This window comes from Athene noctua, chromosome 13, assembly GCF_965140245.1.
Source record: "Athene noctua chromosome 13, bAthNoc1.hap1.1, whole genome shotgun sequence".
NCBI classification, from domain to species: Eukaryota; Metazoa; Chordata; class Aves; order Strigiformes; family Strigidae; genus Athene; species Athene noctua.
This window is the reverse complement of record NC_134049.1, coordinates 21,074,921-21,090,549: the sequence shown is the minus strand read 5'-3', so window position 1 is coordinate 21,090,549 and position 15,629 is coordinate 21,074,921. Positions and strand designations below refer to the sequence as shown.

At 55.7% G+C, this 15,629-nt stretch overlaps 2 protein-coding genes across 6 annotated transcripts in view; both read left to right on the top strand.

Moving 5' to 3' along the window:
* Positions 1–15,629, top strand: part of LINGO1 (leucine rich repeat and Ig domain containing 1) — a 166,575-nt gene that overhangs the window by 131,983 nt on the left and 18,963 nt on the right. The window lies entirely within an intron of this gene.
* The window catches only part of TSPAN3 (tetraspanin 3), a 378,683-nt gene continuing 378,390 nt past the window's right edge, over positions 15,337–15,629 (top strand). The window contains exon 1 of the mRNA XM_074916623.1: positions 15,337–15,348. The gene's annotated coding sequence lies outside the window, so the exon portion shown is untranslated. The remainder of the gene's footprint in view (positions 15,349–15,629) is intronic.

Sequence of the window (15,629 nt, the reverse complement as noted above, 5' to 3'; positions counted from 1 at the left end):
CTTCTTATCTCCCCAATGCCTTAGCTGATTAATTGGACACTCTCTCAAATAATTACTTTCCAGAATAGAGAATTCTTTGGCGGACAGATTTTTTTTTTTTTTTCCTGAAGAAACACTAGGGAGAAACAAAATTAGGCTTGTAAGGAGAATGAGTTACATCCTTAAGCTGGACATCGCTCGTGTGGTTCCACCGTACTGCTGCGAGATAATCACCCATTCTCCCATGCTCTGCCGCTCACCTTAATAACTCTCCCAGGATTTGATGTAATGGTTTACATAACCTTCTGAAGCATCCTGAATTCTGATGCATCCAGCACTTAAATGTGACATTGAGTCAACTCCAAAGTGTTTTACAGCTGGGTGACGCTGCTTGAGGCTATCTGATACAATGAATGAGAAAGTTTCACTTACCAAGCTGAAGTGGTCGTAACTTTTTAACAGCTGAGCTGTGTGGCTGGAAATATCTCAGGGTTTCAGATCCTGAGCCGGTGGGGTGTGTTTGCCTCCCTGTGCTGCCTGCGGATATGCACGGGATCAGGGTTGATCCGGAGCAGCAGCTATGTACGTGGGCTTGGATTCTCTTCACCTGATTGTACGTGGCCCCTCTGTAGATACCTGCCTCCGAGCCTGCTGGCTGGTTGACATTTATAGTCAGCGGGGAGAAAAAAGGCACGTCCAGGCACAATTCATCTGACCTTTCTCAGGCAGCCACCTTAGAAAGAGATTAATCCTGCCCCTGAGAGGCCTTTTCTCTCCATTAGCAATATGGCAGTTCATCTGGCTTGCTCATGGATGCGGGCTGCGTTCGGGCAGATGGATCCCCTCTGGTTCCCTCTCAGGCTGTAGGATTTAGGTACCTGCATGCACTGTGTGTGCCTCTCAGCTTGCACACCAGGGAGGACGCTTTGCTCCTTCCCGGGCACTGTGCAAAGTGCATGTGTGGGAGATGGGCAGCCCTGACGCCCCAGCACCCACCCAGCATCCATCCTGCCTCCCTAACACCCTCCCAGAACCCTCCCAGCACCCTTCCAGCATCCTCCCCAGCTGGGACCCTGACACGTGGCGTTCGCCAGCCTAACCAAAGGCACAAGCTGAGAGGGTAGAGATAAAGATAGCTGTTTTCTGATATCTGGGCCTGATTCTGCTGTCTTAAAAATCCTGCAGTAATTTCTGGTGTTGATTATATATGTAAATCTGTATCTATAATAGTCTCTCTCATATATGTCTGTGTATATATATATACGCACACACACGTAGATGTGTGTATATCTAACATATGTGCTCTCAACCCACACAACATATGCAGCTCTGAAAGCCACCGGAGCGTGCGCATTTCTCAACCCGGCCTGCGTGGTACCCACAGAGCGGAGCTGGGTGACGTGCCTGCCTGAGCCAGCCTCACCGCTCGCCCTGACGTGGCATCTCTCTCCCTGTGCTTCCAGCCAGGATTTCCGCTCTGCACAGGACCAGCACAGGCCTGGCTGTGACCGCTACCCCCCCCCCAAAGCATGCAGTGTGGTGGCACCTTCCTGCACTCCCCAGGATACTCAGGGTTTGGGCTTGTGCTGGGGATGACAAGACTTGTGAGGAGCCTCACAAGGCTCAGCTAGCCCAGTGCAGGTTGGAGCTGGGGGATGTACCAGGTTCCCAGTGCTTCTCTGTGGCTCATTCATTACTTTGTGTGTCTTAATAAATCAGGCTGGCCTTCTGCCAGCAGGCATTAACTCAGACTGGACTGGGGGGTGAAGCACATTGGGAATGGGAGGGAGCCAGTGCCCCTGGAAAGCAGAGCTGTGCCCCAGGCACACACAAGACCCCATCCCACAGCCCTTGGGGCTTGTTCTACTCCAGATTCTGGGCCAAAGTCACTCAGAGAAGGGGCTTTTGGGTAGCAGTGCTGTCCCTTTCACCCTGGTGTGAGACACACATGGCTGCAGGGCGTCCCCAGGCCAGTGTCCAGCGCCAGCACAAGTGTCCATGACAAGGAAGGTGGCAGTGGGGGAGGCTGGAGTTGCTGAGCACAGTGCTCCAGGCCTGCAGGGAGAGTGGGCTCTCCGGAGTGCTAGTGACTGTACAATGCTCGGAGACCACAGAGGTGCAGCCTGACCCCTTTCCCCATCTCTAGAAAGGGCATCGCGTCTCCCAGCGTATCCTCTTCACTGGTCTGGGTACGTACATCAGACAGCCAAGCACGGCCCCATCGCTGTAATGCAGATAGCAGTAGCATGGCCAATCACAGTTAAGCAACATAATTCAACTTTGTAATTTCCAGACATAGCATATTCGGAAATAGTCTGAAGGAGCAGATCTGACAGAGGCATGCATCTGCGGGAGCCCTGGGAATGGGGAGGGAGCGTGCACACATCTGATAAGTTGGTCTCTCGACTGGCCGTGAGCTGAGCGCATCCTGCAAAAGAGCAAGAAGCAAAACAGGGAGGGGAGGAAAGGGCAAGTCTAAGGAAATTTCAGGTGTGCAGCTGAGAAAGAGCCTTTCCTTAAGAGAGCTGTTGGTGTTGATGACATTAGTAGTGTCACTGATGGAGAAATTCAATCACTTTCAATGAGAGAAAAATAATTGTCTTTCGAGGTACAGTAGGTTGTTGTCATTTTCCTATGACACACTCCATCAACTTTCAATTTCTAGCACAAAAGCCCTTCGTTCTTGCTCGGGCCTCTCTAATCTGTTGCAGTGAGCACTCATGGCAGAAGTGGCATGGGCTGGGTGAGTTGTCTGGAAACAGAAACATCCAAACTACCAAAGTGAGAGCATCACCCAGACCCTGCTGGGGTGCAGAGGGTGCTAGAGGGGGAAAACCAGCTCCAGTTGGCAGTCAGTGAAATATCTCATCTCCCTGAGCCCTGATTTCCATAAAACATGGAGAACAGTACGGTGAAGGACTCACATAGCTTGGGTGGAGAGGTTTGGGGTCCGAGGTGTCCCAGGCAAGTTGGGCATGGGGAGGCCTGAACCGTCTGGGGCTGGAGGATGCAGGTTCGGGTCTGTCATCCCCTCCGTGATGGTGGCAGCAGGGAGGGCGGTGGAGGGGAGAGGAAGGGGAGAAGTGCACAGCGGTGACTCAGAGCAGAGGTGTGCACACAGGAGAGCCACAGCTCGGCACGAAACGCTTCCTTGCCACTGGGTGAAATAGGAGGTGATTAGCAGCATATCCCAGCATCCCAGCCACGGAGCCTTCTCCTCAGGCTTTTAAGGAGGAAATATATATTTTAAAATACTGCTCTAACAGAGAGAGGTAATGATGTGTTTCGAGGCAGAGATGGTATCATTCATAAAGCCCGTGCTGCTTAATTACATCAGCACCATTTAGGAGAGGAATGATTTCCCAGTGAGTTTCTGGTTTGTTTTCCCTCTGTCCTGCTGTATCTCGCCATGACTCCAGCTGGCCATTAGGCTCTTTGGTATCTCTGTCTCCAGCCACAGCTTGAGGCTGGCTGCCAGCCCCAGGGACTGGTGGAGTGTCACTGTCACCAAGTGCCAGCTGCTCAGAGAGGCTCCAGGGGCTCAGGGTGGGCAGCATTGTGGCACTGAAGTGATGACATCCTACTCTAACCCAGGATGGGGTAACAGAGGTGAGCAATGGGTTGATGCCCCTTGTGCTTTTGGGGCAGTACTCAAAACTAGTTGACCCTACTTCCCTGCTGTCCTGGGCTACGAACTGGACATCCAGTATTCCCGTGGTCTGGGGAAGATCTGCTTCTGTGTGAAATGAAGGACACCCTCTCCATTAGGCACATAGCTGTACTGCCCTTCCGGGGGGCTCCCCGGGGACCCCAGTATTTTTTTAGCAGTCACTTCCCTGATACACTGCTGTCCTTGTGCAGACAAGTGCCTGCTTGCCAGCCCTGTTGCCCTCCAGCCCTGCAAACCAGAGCTCTTCCTTTCAGAGGAGAAGAGCATTTCACGCTGCTTTTAGCCAGCCTTACCTCGTGGTGCTTTCCTTTCGCCTGTCAGATCTAGCCTGATGTTATTTGGGTAGGAGCAGAGGGGTGGGAGTTTAGAGAGGCAAAATGGTGCTTTTTTTTCTTGCATTCATAAGACATTTCAAGTGACACACACAGACAATAATGTATCACTCAGCCTGAGTACAGCTTGAATGGTTTAAAAATATGCTCCTGAACTTTCCACCCCTATTCATGCACAGGCACCATCCCTTTGGGGTCTGCACTTTGGCAAGAACAAGCAAGGAGTTAAGCAGCTCAGCAAGGCGAGCTATTTATGGATGTTGCAAGCTCCCTGCTCTTCTCCAATACCCCATTCAATCCTTTAATTATCTGCAGTTGTTTCATGCTGTGTCTCACCGCATGTTCTCTGGGGGAAACCGCTGGGGCTTTGCCAGTTGATGGGGATGGGGGCGGGAAGGGGGAAGACTCTGCCACATGCGCCAACATGTCCCAGGAAAATAAAGGATCCTGTGAGGCTGCTTATCTGGTGTCTGTGAGGGCTGCAGGGAGACCAGGGCATGTCCATGGGACCTTCTGGAACAAGGAAACAGAGCTTATTGGAGCGACACCCCCAGCAGGAGTTGCCTGCAGGGAGGTGGAAGTAGCAACAGAAGGTGGGAAGATTTCCCACATCCCTGGGTTCAGTCCCCTGCATCCCCAAGCCCTCCCTGTGAAATGGAGCCCAGAAGCTGCAAAGTGTAACATGTGAGAGGGAAGAAGGCAGGAGGGACTGCGCAGCTTGCCAGCCTCTGATGTTGCTGCCCTCCAGACAGCACTGTTTCTCTACAGCATTGCCAGTTTTGGAGAAGAGAGCGGCTGTTGCCAGGACTCTGTGCCTGTTGTTGTTCCCCTGACAAGCCCGCCCAGCTGCAGACTTGCTCCAGGGTAACATGAAAGCTACCCCTTCCACCTCCCTAAAACCCTTATGAAGATCCTACTCCAGCATAGTAAGAATTTTAGTTAATCCACTAATAGTCTTTGAGTAAGTCAACCAAAAGAAAAGAGACGAGAATAATCTCCGGTGCCTGGAGCTGCGTAGCTGTTAATGAAACCAGCTCTTCCAGCATCCTCGGTACAACAGCCTGCACCCCACCTCCCCTGGCATTTCACACTCCTGAGACCCACTCTCAGCACCTTTTCTGGCCCTTATGAACTGTAGCAAAATGGTCTGGGGTAGGCCAACCAGGACCAGCACCCCACGTCCCATGCACACTGCAGGGAAAATAGGCACTGGGAGGGTTGGACGGGATGAGTGCCCACCCAGAGGCCAGCCAGCAGCCGGGCCAGGGGACCATCCCCTGGAGACCTTTGTAGATCCATTTGAGCATTTGAGGGCCCGATACCTCCCGAGGTTGGCATCTGCAGCCAGTGCTGACTGGTAAGAGCTGGGGGCAGTTGCTTGTTACACTGGTCTCAGGTTAAGTTGCTCATGGGAACCAGATATTTCTAGATTCAGGCTTCTGTATGGGTCTAGTACCAGGCATGCAGGGCTGTTACCTTCCCTACCTATATCTACCTGTGTCTCTCCTTATTCCTCTAATCCACTGCCTTGCACTTCCTTTCTGGCTTATCCCAGCCAGCACCAGGGATCCTGGGAGACTCCCGGGTCCCTCTTCCCATGCAGGCTCTGGCCCAGCTCTGTGCAGAGATGGCAGGAATGGCTTCTGGGCTCCTCACCTCTTCCCTACACTCTCCCCAAACTGGGCCATCTGCCCTGGGGGTACCTCACACATTGTGCCCCTGGGAACACCCCTCAGACCCAAGAGCTTTTACAGACACGCACACATCCACATGGGTGAATTACCTGGCCTGTGCTTCTGGCATCTGGGCTCTTCCAGCCATCCACTGTGCTCCCAGCTGGCTCCCAAGCCCATCAGCAGGGCAGGGAGGCTGCGGCCAAGCCCCTGTGTGGTCCCAGCAGGCAGCACAGGCAGCACATATCCACCTCCATCTGCCACAAGAGCCGGAGGCACGGGCAGCCCCTGCACCACACGCGTGCCTCTGCTCCATCTGTGGGGAGCGGGGAGTGGAGCCCAGCCACCGGTGCCCCTCCAGCAGCTGGGGCTGTAAGGGAGCTTTGCGGGACTGTGCAATTTTGTAGGAAACATCTCTGTGTTTAAGATGCTCTTTCAGGTAGAGACATTGCTTTTTAAAAAAGTCTGGGTACTGCAGATGTCAGGGGGTTTTGTCTTAGTAATCATAACAAGATGTGAGGGGGTTCTTCCCTCCCTCTGTCTTCATGGCGTCTGTGCTCTGGTTCAGCTCTGGATGGCCCTGGGTGAAGGCAGGGCCCCAGCAGCCCCTGCACATGGAGTGTTAGATGCTGGAATGGCTCCTCTGCATGGACCCCGTGTGGCAGGATTTTGGGACTCAGCCCCCACAAGAGCAGGGAGTCCCTTCCCCTGGGAGCCCAATTCTGGTGGGTGCTGTTGGGGCACCGGGTTCCATTGCCATAAAGCTCTCTCCAGCCCCTGTTGGGGACCTGTCTGTGGAGTGGAGAGTGCTGCCAGGAGCCCGAGGCTCCCTCTCCTTCCTCAGCTCCACTAGGCACGAGTTTGCTGTGTTCTTACCTGATTAGTGGATTTGAAATACAGCCTTTGGCTTTAAGACCCAAAATAGATGTTAGGTTGTCTTTACTCCGCTGGAGGCTCTTTAGTATGTAAATCCCTCCCCAACAGAGTCGGTGCAGCACCGTGCCTTCTGAGGGGATGGCACCGCCGGGATCCCGGCTTTGTGGGAGATCCCCGCTCGGCTCTGGATCAGCAGCGTCCCACGGAGCCAGGACAGCCACGAGCTCCTCCACCGGGCTTCCCTGGGCCCTGCTTGCAGCCGTGGCACAGGGGTGCAGCAGGGCTCCTAGCACAGCTCCCCTGTGCCACTGCTTGCCCCTGTGGTGGGTATGGAGGGGACGCGAGAAGTGGTGTAAGAGACGGTGCTTTGCTGGGGGGAGCAGCATCCCTCCTCCCCCCACCCACGCCTTCCTCCCCCTGCGCTCCACGGCACCTGGCAGGTTTCCAGAGAGGCATCGGGGCCAGCGGGCAGTGACATTTGTTTTGTCACTTATGCTGTCATCACCAAAAAACGGAAAAAAATAGCTGCCTCTAGGGGAGAGCAAGGCCCTGTAACATTCGCTTCATCTTACAGCAACTAATGCATCCGGCAGCATCCCCAGAAACCGTGTGCTCTGCTGGGATAAACGAGCTCCGTGCTGCCAGCAGAGCCGTGGCAGCAGAGCTGCCTCCCAGGCCATCCCCGTGCTGGTGGCCAGCGCGCTGAGGACGGAGCGGGCACAGGGCAGGGCCTCTCCCGGCGGTCAGGGGCGCCCCGTGCTACAACAGCCACCCGCTCTCCACCAACCCTTGGCTCTGCAGAGAGCAGGGAGCGGGTGTTCATTAAGTGACACTAATTGCTTGATACTTTTTCAGTTTTCCTACCTTGTAAAGATTGAGTCAAAAACCAGCGCCCTGAGGAACCGCCCCTATTAAACTGATGTTCATTAGAGCTGACTTTGCGCTACCTCATTAGACTTCTGTAATTGAAGGAGTTAATTGATTATCAATAGTTTCAGTTCCCTGTTCCCGTGCCCGCAAGGCCCTGCTGGGTCTTCTTCAGAGTCCACCATTCATCTTGTGGCTCAAACGTGCCTTGCTGCTGGCAGTCGTGGACCGAAGCAGCTTGGGTTGCTCCATGTGTCCCCATCTCTGTGCCATGGCTGTCAGGATTCTGGCACTGCTGGCTTCACTGCAGCAACGTTTTCCATGTGGGTCCCTTGCGTTGCGGTATATTCACCCTAATTTGGCACTAGCTGCTCTAAACTGATGGCTCCCCTTTCTATATCTGTTTTTTAATGCATATGTATTATATTTGGAGAGGGTGCGTGTGGGGGTTCATCTCTTCAGTGACTCTCTCATGGGTGTGAAAGTGGAGCCTCCGAACCAGCTGCTCCCCAAGCGCAGGCTTGCTCAGCCTTGGCAGCGTGCGTTCGCTACGCCCCGTCCCGCAGCACAGGGGTGGGGGGCACAGCCTGTGCGGGGGGGCCCGCCCCGCCGGCGGAGGCAGCGTGGGTGTACTTGCACACTGGTTTTCCTGTGCGCGGGTGCTCTGGCTGACTCCCTCGCGCAGACACGTGCTGCCTGACTCAGTCACACGTCTGCTGTTTTTAGAGGCGGCCTTCTAACACCCTGCCTCGCTCAGCAAAAAATCAGGGAGATGCTGTGCTTCCCCCAGCCAGCCTGAAACCAATCCCCTGCACCCAGGAGCAGTCCTCAGGCTTCGTACCCTGGTGCCGGTCTGCTGGAAAAGGGACAGACATGGCTGCTGTGGTGAGAGGACCCCCAGGCAGGGACACGTCTGTGCTCAGCTCTCCTGCCATGGAGACCTCTGCCTCCTGCCCTGTCCTGCCCTCGGGGTCCACCTTTCATGCTTGCCCTACCCCTGGGAGCAGAGCACCCAGAGCATCCGCAGGCACCCCCAGGAGCTAACGCCCCATCGCTGCGTCTGACCAGAGGACCACAGGTGACGTGAAGAGGGTGACACTGCGGCAGGTGAGCTGGGGATGGAGCCAGGGATCCTCTCCACCCCTCCATCCTTGCCACCTCCCCAGCCTTCACTGAGGACATAAGCAGATCTCAGAAAGCCAGAGTGTAGGGGTGCTACGGGCCAGTTCTTTGCAGCCAATGCTTCTGGTTTTCCCTGGGACTTAATTTTTTTAGGCAAATGCCACTGCTGTGCCCCAGCCCGGGGTCTGCACTGCATCACAGATGACAGCAGAGGCAGCGAGAGAGGAGATAGACAAGGCAAGAGGAAACTGTTGCTCCCCACCTTCGTTAGTTTTAACTAACGAGCTGTTTATAGGAGCAACATGACACCTGCTTTCCTCTTTATAAATTCAATAATTTATGAAAGGTATTAAAGGCAAAACAGCCTCCCGGATAAAGCCTGTGATGCGTGCACTCTGGGTATTAGCCAAACGGGACAATGAGCTACACTTGAATAACACACAAAGATATTTACCCTCTCTGTCTATAAATTATTAAGGGGCTTTTTGCACATAATTACACGAGCTTTTATGTTTCTCACTCCCTGCTTTTAATCCTTTTTGGAAAGGCGCCAGTCACTTATGACAGGAGCTGAGCAAACAGCAAGCGTTACAGCCGGTTTTAGGGTCGCTGCAGATGAAGGAGTTGCAGGAGAGGGCACTGGCGTGAGCCCACCCCGCTCAGCACGCTGCGAGGCCGGGGGTCTCCCCGCACACCGCTGCGGGAGAGGGAAATCAAAGGCGAGAGCTGTAGGGGACCGGGCCAGGCTTTGGCCCCGGCGCAAGGTGCTCTTCCTCCTCAGTGTGGGTTCACAGAGGTGGCTGTGGGAGAGTGCAAAGCAGGCTCCAGCGTTTTAATTGCTCTCCAACTGTGCATGTAAATCAATGATATGCAGATGTAATTGGGCGTGCAAATGTCACTAGGAGGCTGTTTACATGTGCAGTGTACATTAGGGGAGCGTGTATGTGTGCAAAGAAGCACTAAGGATATTAGTAATAATTACACTTCCAAGGATGTCTGGGTGCTGGGTGCTGAGTCCGCTGCCTCCACTTCTCCAGCTCTGGCTGTCGGGGAGCAGAGCTCCCTCCTCGCCCTGCCCCATGCCAGACCTCCCCTTCCCTGGCTGAGGTGTTTGCTCCCCAGTCTCTGCCCAGCCTCCAGCACAGCTCAGCTCCTTCTCCTGCTCCCCAGCGTTGCCTTTCCCTGCGAGGCTTACCAGGCTGGCTGCAGCCCCAGCTGAGGCATGCCCATCTCTCTGCGTGGCACGCCAGGCAGGGGCCAAACCTCTTTTAAACATTAAGGTGAGGAGCCTGTTTCATCCCCTCCAGGCACCCTGACCCCTTTCCGTTAGCTGCCAAGCATTTGTGAGTCAGCCCCAGCGGGACATCTCCCACAGCACCTTCCCCTCCTCCTTGTCCAATATAGCCTCTTCTTTTTCTGCGTGGACATTTGACACGACTCTCATGTCCTCCACACTCACCAGGCCCTCTCTCCTTTGTGTTGAAGATCTTTAATCATTGCTCTTTGTCCTATTGTATGGCTCCTATTCTTACGTCAAGCTGTTAAAAACCTGTCACTGTCATAACTTCCTTGTCCCAGAAATTATCTTTCATCTCCTGGATGTGGGCTACAATAGACACTGAGATGCTTGATATTATTAATACTTTCTGTATATGTGTCAATGAGCTTAAGAATTTAATGGATCCTTTTCCTGCAGCCCTTCACGCAGCGTGTTTGGGCTGCTTGACAGAGCAGTCAAGCTATCAGGCACTTGAGTCAGACTGACATTAGGATATATGGCCTCTCTCTGCAGCAGAGCATTTCATAGCAAGGCCTAATTTCCACACCCTGAGCTCGAACAGGATGGAGTGGTGGCCGTGCTTTGCAGTGATCTGGGTGAGCTGAGCTGGGGCAGCCCCTGTGCATCAGCAGCTCATCTCCCCTTCAGCAGCACCTGCTTGAGGGGGGCTATAGAAAGGCTTTTTTCTCCTCTTTCTACCTGTTCTCTGGAGTATCATGAAGGTCGTGTCATGATTTGAGATGGGCAAGGCATGAGCTTGTCATCTCCTACCTCTCACCTCGCTTCAGTTGAGCAAAGATGCCTGGAGATGGGCTCAGCCACGCGTCTGCTGCCGAGGGGGCTGCAGCCTCCGGGGAAGCGAAACCGGGCGTGGGGATGGCGGTGGGATCGCCCTCCGCGGCCCGCGCGGCCCCAGCCTATGTCAGCAGTGATGTTGTACGGCTCCTGCTGCAGCTGTCCCGGGTGGGCGGCTGATGGTCGAAGGATTTTTGGTACTTCTGCTCCAAATCAATCAGCTGACCAGGGCAAGGAGCAGTACAAGACAGTACAGAGAGAAACCATTATGGTAATACTTGATAACGATCCTCAATTTCACTCAGAAGCAGTCGTACAATGCAGAATTTGGACTCCCTCCAGCTGATAATGAGAAGCCACTGGACTGACTCAGCCTGCTGTGAGGAGGCATCAGTACACATCCAGATGGCCGTGGGGACGGGGGAGCAGGAATATCCTGCATTGCCCCTTCGTCCTGCTCCCCCACACACACCCTGAAATGTCACCACCTCCAAGGAAGAAAGCACGCGCGATCTGAGAACACGTTTCTCCCCTGACTGCATCCGCAGGGCCGCAGGAACAGGTCCTGCTGCCGGCAGAGCTGCAGCCCTGAGGTGGGCGGAGGAGCTCTGGGTGCACGTGTTGGGCCAGGCAAACATGAGACATCTGAGTCGCCTTCCCATCCCCATTCCAAGCAGCCAGGAGGTTACAGCTGCCTTCTGCAGGGAAGGATTAGTACTGGGAAGTTAGTTAGTTATTATTGGGAAAAAAGTTAGTACTGGGAAGGATTGAGGGGCCAGTTGCTGGTCGAGCCCAGGGGAAATACAGGGCACCCTCATCTCTGGGTGTGCAGGGGCAGAGTGGGTGCAGACCCTCCCTCTGTCCTTGCTGAGAAAGGGAGGGGGCTGGAGGGGCAGACAGCCGATCTGGCGTTCCCAGAGCTGGTGCTGGCAGTACTTCAAGGTGTGGTACATCTTATCTCAGCCTGGCATTTGCACGTATTTTCTCAGCTCAGCTTGTTACGACAAAAGTGTGAAAATCTGAAAGAAAAGGAACTATAATAATAATGGCAGTAATTAAAATCCATCTCCCTCCTGCCAGCTCAGCCCTTTCTAGACCTTTTGTGGGATTCCTGGACACGTGCATCAAAACCGAGATGAGCGTGTCCCAGCTAGCCCTGTTGAGGGGCAGGTCTGCTCCCCCCTGCCCGGGCTGGAGGCTTGGTCCCTCGTGCCATGTGCAGGTGCTGCCTCTCCGGGAGGCTGCTCAGAGCAGGGATAAACTCCTGCCTCCTGCCAGCAGAAGGGAACCATCTGCCACAGCCCGTTATCATCTGAGGATGGCAGTGGCAAAGAGCTGGAGCATCTGTCTGAGGGATGAGACCCCACAGATGGACATCCAAATGTTCTTGGTGCTCCCTGCAGGTTTTAGAGAGGAAAATGTTCGATGAGGGCTTGTCAGTGGAGCTGCTCTCTGCAGCCTGGGGCTACATAGCAGTCAGGACTGGCTAGTCACACCTGGAGGGCTGAGATGCCCCTTGTCACTCCATGCTGCAAGAAGGAGATTGGCCCAGTTGAGTGGGTCTTTGTGGCCTCCCACAACAGCTGGAGTTGGTCTCCACAATGTGGGGGTGGCCAATAAAGGTGATGGGAGGGGGAAAAAAGCACGTCTACTGCAAAGCTGACGCCTGCAAATAGATAGAGGCTGTTAGTGGGGGCAGGAGAGGACAGGACTTCCAGTGAGGTTTGGTTGCCTACTTCTGACTGTCCCTGGCACTCTGTCACCCATCCTACAACACCCTGGGAACCTTAGCAGTAAGCTTATCCTTACCTTAATTCTGGCTGTTCCTCTACAAAAGCAGCCACTTGCCATAAATGGTGACACCTAGTAATCCCGTTCTTTTTCCTAATGACCCATAGATGCCCTTCTCCCAGGTAATGTTATAAACCCTCTCTGAGCTGCAATGCTGCTCCTCTTCAAGTGGGACCTTCATATCAAGCAGGTGTTAAGGGTGGGCTGCGTTACCGTCTGCGTGTGGGATGGTCTCAGCCCTCATGGCAGTTGTTTGTCTGTAGTGGTGAGATGCTGGCTGGTAGTGGCCCATGAAGAGCTGGGGACAACCTGACAGTCCCGGGTAGATTTGGGCCTCTGGTGCTGTGTGGGGTGAGCTGAGGGTCCCTGAAGGAAAGCACCTCAGCCCCATTCCTGGGCAGCTGTCGCGATGGCTTGCTCCAGCCCCAGGGGCTCACTGCTGCACCAGGGGTGTATGACAGCAGTGTTTTGGGGCAAGGAGACCACAAAGGATCTGCCAGCACAGAGCTTACAATGACTGATTGGTAAATGCAGAAACGTGGGAGCCTTTGGAGCCTCCGAGCAGGGGCCAGTGCAGTTCCTTCTGCAGAGATCAATGGGGTTTATTGCTGCTAGGACCTGCCTTTGTCCGAGTCACCCATGGGGCTGTTGGGGTAAGGGAAGTGTCACCCGTGAGGTGAGGTAAGAGTTGTCCCTCCGGATGTGGAGGAAGGAAGAAGCCCAAATAGCAGCGCTGTTCCTCGGGGACATCAGGCATATTGTGGCTCCTCTTAAACTCTGGCATCATGGATAAGAGCCTTTGTGTTCCTGTGCCCAGCTAGGAGAGTAGTTATTAAGTGATGCTTCCTTCTCACTGTGCTCTCCACCCTCCCTGTCGCCTCACACGCTGCCGGCCGAAACGCACCACCGTAGCTGGCTGAGCAAACCAGGGCTCTGCTCCGCCACCACACCTGGTGCACCCATGCTGCCCTCGCCGCTCCTGCTGCACCGCTCCCTCTGCCCACCCCAGCCAGAAATCACACACAGATGACAGAAAAGGCAGGTTTTACACCGAACTTTTCTATAGGAGAGGTGTGCACGGATGCCATCTTAGCCCAAAAGCTCATCTCTGCTTCTGCACACCAAGTGCCCGGTCCTCTGCCGCTCACCGCGCTGCCAGGGTGGGGACAGCAGTCAGAGCCGAGGGTGGGAAAGACGGTCTTGGAAGGCCCCCTGCTTCCAGGCAGCGTATAGCATCGCTCTCACATGGCCACCAGTGCTGCTTGCATGGCGTATTTCTGTGTGTTTGTGGAGGAGCTGAGGTGAAATTTCCCCCTCTCACACCAGACAATGCCAGGAATTATTCTGGAGTGTTATTGAATACACGGTGCCCTGCACTTTAGTGGGGCTTTAACTGTGGGGGAAAAAGCATTAAAAACGGCATTCAGAGCTCTTAGCCTGTCTTTTGTCCTCTGTTTGTTTTTTCTGGCCACATTCAGATTGCCGGCTTTGTCTGTGTTTGTGAAGTGCTATTAGCATCGATGGCATCGCTGAAATAGCCATAATAATAAGAGGCATCGATCTGCACTGAGTAAAGGTCTGAGGACCACTGAGAGGGGCCAGGCTGAATTTCCTTGATGTCAGAAGAGCGAGTGTGCACGCACACATGCACTCTTCCCCCCCCCCCCCCGTGTTTCTTGCCACGAGGATCCTTTGCTGAAGCTCACGCAGGGCTCCACGCCTGAGGGGCACCCACCCTCCCAGTGAGCCGGGGTCTGCACCCACGGGAGGAGAGGCGGCAGCCTGGGAGTGGGCAGGAGCAGGGAGCCGGAGTGATTCAGCCCTCAGCTGGCGAGCTCACGGTGCCTACCCTTTGTTTATTCCCGCTCCCGTGTGTGTGGAGCAGGAGCGTAACAAGCTCCACTGCAGGCTCCGGGGAGGCAGCAGCCTCTGCCTGAGCACGGAGGGGGGCTCACACTGCCCTGGGACATGGGCTTGGGATAGCTGCTGGGCTCCCAAGCTCCACGGCAGGCAGGCGGGCAGGGGCGTTTGGCCCAGCTCTGGCACGCTGCCCGCTAGGCTCCCCGCAGGCTGGGGGCAGCTGTAGGTGAGCAGGGGAGGCCTGAGGCGAGCCCACAGCTCTGCTTTTGCAGGCAGGAGGAAGGAGGCCTGCCCAGCGGGATGCTCTGCACGGGAATCTCCACCCCTAGGCTTGGTTAAATGGCTGGTGGAGGAAGGCCAAGCCATCATCTTTCTCAAAAGCTCCCACTGGCCGAAAGAGCCGTCCAAAGGAAGGCTCATGGGACCCAGCGAAGGGACTCCGGGAGAGCCTCAGGCCCCAGCCCGTGCCAGCACAGAGGGCCCCAGTGCAGCTGCCTTGGACCCGCCTTGGCCTGCGGCCAGCCATGCTGCGGGGACAGCTGGGTAGAAGCAGGACGGAGTGGGAAGCACCCCAGGAGAGCCCTGCGAGAGGAAGCAGGAGGGGAAAGTGCACATTAGAAGCAAAGTTTGTGTCCATTACTGCTGGAGAAATCAGCCTCCGCTGGAAGAGCCAGCGCTGGGCAAATCTGCTAATGCTGCTCAATAAATCAGTGTCCATTATGGCACGGGGTGAAGCAGTGGGCAGCGCTCGGGAAGTCGTGCACTTAGTCCTGAGTAAGATGCCACCAGCTCAGCATGAGCCGAGCCTCCGAGGAGCCTCGAGGATCACCAGGTCCCACATCAGTCCTCAGAGGCATCCCCCAACCCTTGCAGTCTCTCATGTACCAGGGAGAGAAGGGGGGGGGGGGGGGGGGGATAGTGAAAAAAGAGGAGCGAAGCGCTTTGCAGAGGTAGCTGCGGTAGGACGGGCCGCTCTGAGATCTCCGGGGTAGCCCGGCATCTCCCCTCCGCAGGCTGAGCAGGGCCGGGCGCTGGAGCGAGGGCGACCGGCAGCGCTCCGCCCGTCCGTCCGCCGCTAGCCCCGAGGCGGCACCGGCGGCGGAGGAGCGGGGACTGCCGGTGCCCCCCCGCCTCTGCCAGGGCTGCCGGGAGCCACCAGCCGCCGACCGGCCCCGCTTCGCCGCCGGCCCGCGGGCGCCACAGCACCCCTGCCCGAGGAAAGCCCCGCTGCGCCCTGCCCCGCCGCCCGCGGGGGACGCGGGGCTGCCCCCGCCGCACCGCCCCGGCCCTCGCCGCGCACTCCCCCCCCCCGCCCCCCTCCCCGGCTCTCGCCTCCCCTCGCCGCGCCGGAGTGGGGGAGGCGGCGGGAGGAGGGGACTGGCCGC